Source organism: Rhopalosiphum padi, chromosome 2 (genome assembly GCF_020882245.1).
Source record: "Rhopalosiphum padi isolate XX-2018 chromosome 2, ASM2088224v1, whole genome shotgun sequence".
NCBI lineage: Eukaryota > Metazoa > Arthropoda > Insecta > Hemiptera > Aphididae > Rhopalosiphum > Rhopalosiphum padi.
Genome location: NC_083598.1, coordinates 22096285 through 22100669, shown reverse-complemented (window position 1 = coordinate 22100669; position 4385 = coordinate 22096285).

Sequence of the window (4385 nt, the reverse complement as noted above, 5' to 3'; positions counted from 1 at the left end):
CAATAATAATTATTGGCAGTGAATTGAGATATTTATTCTTATTTTCGAATAATTAACTTATAACATATATTGATATTTAGTGAATGTCATACAAAATTAACCTTTACATCGTTAAATGCTGAAAAGTTTAAGATAGATATTTGGTTTCGATTTACTAAATCAAGTATACGAATCTGAAAGTTATAGTTAAATTTTGTTTGAATAAAGCGTCTTGGTCTCTAAATTATGGTGCAGTATGTACTGCGTAAATCATTATATTTTCTTTTAATGAAAATAACAATTGTAGAAACCAGAGTGCACCCTGGGTATATCTACTGTTAAATACGATAATAAAAGAAACGTTTCAGGTATTCTTGAACATAATAACACGATCATATAAATACTACCTGTAAAATTAATAATTAATTATTGCAGCATATTAATACATTATAATCGAGGACCGTGTATATTATTTTCACTTAATATTAAATTAGTTTAAACAATACTTATTTTTGATTAATTTAATTCTCGTATTTGAATCAGATTGTTAATTAAAATTTTATTTGCTTATACCAATAAACGAAACGTTATTGAGGTAAATAGCTTAATCAAATTCTTACATTATGCGAAATATACACTTATTCTTCAATAATTTAACCTATTATTTTTAAACGATTATTTATATTATGTAAATCATAATATTATGTGTGATACGTATATGCAATATACGTGCATTATTTTTAATATAATAAATGACAATGTCTGCATGTTATTTTTATAAATTATTATCGAATTGTATCAATACACTATATATTATTGCAATCATAATAATTTCATATGTACACATATTATAGCGGATAAAGTAAATATAAAAGTATAAATACCTACACGGCATAAGTTTAAAACAAATATTATTGTTTTTGATTATTTGGGTTTCACATATTATAATAATATAATATTTAAAAACAATTACTTCAATAACTTTTGAAAATTTGAAGATTTCTTCATAATTTGTTGATTTAATATAATATTGATTAAATAGCTGGGGTAAGTATTATATAATTAGTTAATTCTGAGTTTAGAAATACTAAGATATTTTATAAATATTGTACATATTGTGCATGTTTCAGTCTGATCTATTATCACCATAAAATATTTATAAAAGAAAATCATAAAGGCTTATGATACGTGAGAATTATTTTTTAGTTATTTTACCACGTTTGTGGATCCATATTAGGTTTCACTTATTTCGACCAACCTATGATTGTCGTATGAGTTTTATTATGATTCACATAAAACAATTTTGAAAAAAAATTATCAAATTATTTGAACATTTTCACATATTATTATAGAGTGGATAACAGTAGATGTTAATTGTATTAATTTTTAATTGATTATGAGTGATATCACGAAATTGGTCACTCCACGAGGAGTCAGCCATAAAAAATGTATTGTTTTTCTGATATCATGAAACCAATTGTAGGGTGAGGTTGGCAATACCACCATCCTACACCTCCGACGCCGCACTGTTTTGTGTGTGTGTGTGTGTGTGAGTAGTTCGTTACGTCTCTTCTCTTCATATGTGCGTAAAGCACATATGAACGTTTTGTTTTACTTATGTATTATGTTTTAATATTCTTATGTCAAATAAAGTTTTCTTTTATATCTTGTGAATTTGATTTATGTTAATTAATAATGGGTCGGCGTAAAAGTAACGCCGCCTACAACTTCAGAAGTGGGATTAACGCGATCCAACTGGATGAAAACCGCGGAGCCGTGCAAACGCACGACCACGATATCGTTGTCAATGGCGACGGTGTTCACGAAGCTGTCATAACACCTGCAATTGTTACACCACAAGCATGTGGCGAAGGTTCCAATCAGAATACAAGTCCTGACTTGAACGCAATGTTTCAATTACTGATGGAACAAAATCGCATGCTTATGCAACAACTCTCTATTTCGAATTCAAAGACGAATAATGAACAAAGTAATTCGTTTTATGTCATGCCGGATTTGAATAAAAGTGTTAAGTCGTTTACGGGTCGCGAAACCGGTTCGGAAGCAAAGGATTGGTTTAAAACTTATTGGAATGGCCGAAATAAACAAATGGTCCGATGCACTAAAAATTGAGTCAATTCGTGCAAATTTGAATGGTCCAGCTCAGCAATGGTTTAAAAGTCGTCAATTCAGTTCTTGGGAAAATTTTGAGCAACAATTTACGCGGACATTCGTTGGTATTCCAAATCGTACAGTTATGGCACGCATTGGTTGCTAGGACGCAATCAAAGAATGAAGCAACTATAGATTACTTTTATGATAAAGTACGTTTGTGCAGTGAATTATGTCTGTCATTTGAAGAGACAAAAACACAATTATTGGAAGGTTTTTATTCGCAAAGTATGGTTACATATTTATTATCAAAACATCATACAGAAACTGATGGTATGTTCGACGATATTTTAACTTATGAAAGATTAAATAAAATGCGTACAAACCTTTATGGCTCAAATAAGCAAACCTTCTCAAGCAATTCAAATTCATTCATTAAAACTAGTGGTCAAAAAAATGGAAAAAATAACTCAAGTCTAGAACCGGAGCAAACCTTAATCAAACGTTGTTTTAATTGCTATAGTCCTGCACATACTGTTATTAATTGTCCAGAACCTAAACGGAAGCCAGGGTCATGCTTTAAATGTGGCTCTACAGAACATCAACAACGAGATTGTAAGCTGAAAATTAACAAAACAAGTCGAGGACTCAACAATGATGATCGAAATCGACGAGGCAAGTAATCCACCGTTTATGCTTGGTATTGATGTCATGTGTGAGACAACTCGTTGGACCACGGAGGCGCTGATTGATACAGGTAGTCCAATTTCTATTATTAAAGAAAGTGCTATTCCCAAAAATTTAATTGTTATACCTGTTAGTTCTAAACTTTCTGGTATTAATTAAAGTCCATTAAAGGTATTAGGTGTTATAAATACAAAAATATCTGTAAAAAATTTACCAGTAGATTTAAATATCATATTTTATGTTGTTGATAATAATACTATAAATTGTAATTGTTTATTAGGAAGAAATTTTATTAATAATAATTTAATTAAATTAACATTTGATAAAAATTTAATTATTGAAAAAAATGATTCTTATAATGAATTTATTGTTGATGATATCATGTTAATTGATACTGGTATGTTAAATTCATTAAAATTAGATATTAATAGTGACTTATGTGCTGATATACAGGAACAGGTTGAAGTAATATTTGATAAACATTATACTATATAATGCAGTAAGGCCTATAGAGAAAAAAATTCAATATGAAATGGAAGTAAAGTTAACTAAAGGTCATACACCTATTTATTTTCAATCTAGGCGAATGTCTTATAGTGATAAAGAAAAACTTAAAGTAATAATTGATGAATTGTTAACAAATAAAATCATAAGACCTAGTTTTTCTCCATATTGTTCTCCTATAGTACTAGTAAAAAAGAAAAATGGTAACCTTAGACTCTGTGTAGACTTTAGAGAATTAAATAAAGTACCAATTAAGGATAGATTTCCATTGCCATTAATTGATGACCACCTTGACATGTTAAAAGATAAAAAATATTTTACTAGATTAGACTTAAAAAATGCTTTTTATCATGTTAAAGTACACAATGACTCTGTTAAGTATTTATCATTTGTTACTCCTATGGGTCAATTTGAATATACTTGTATGCCTTTTGGATTTTGTAACAGTCCTGCAATATTTATGCGTTATATTAATAATATTTTTCATTCTTTGGTCAATTCTAATAAAATTTTGATTTATTTGGATGATATTCTTATAAGTACTGAAACAATAGATGAGAATATTAGTATATTAATTGAAGTATTTGATATTATGATTGAAAATCACCTTCAATTAAGATTAGCCCTTAACTTGGCAAGCATAAAAATATTTGAATGAAAATTTTAAAGTAGATATTTTTAAACTAATTTAAGGTCGCTGAATTCAAAAATGTTATCAAAAAAAATATTGGACTTGAAAGTTCAAAGTTATGAATTGTATCTTAAAAGATACATTGCCATAACCCAATACTAATATTCATGTAGCTAAAAAGATACATTGCCAGAAATCACGTAAAAAAAAACAAGTATAAAATTATGTAATTTTAACATAAAAGTAACTTTTATTATTTAACATTTCAGGAACTTAAAACTTAAACTTTTAACATAACAATACAGACTTATGTTGTCACAGAACAGTATCACATTTATTTAATTATCACATTAGTTTTTTATTAATACTAACATAGAAATATTTAAAAAATCAAAACTAATATTATCAATATGAAGATAAAATATTACAAATATAAAATATAACACATTTTTACAGCAATTTCTTTTTGCTA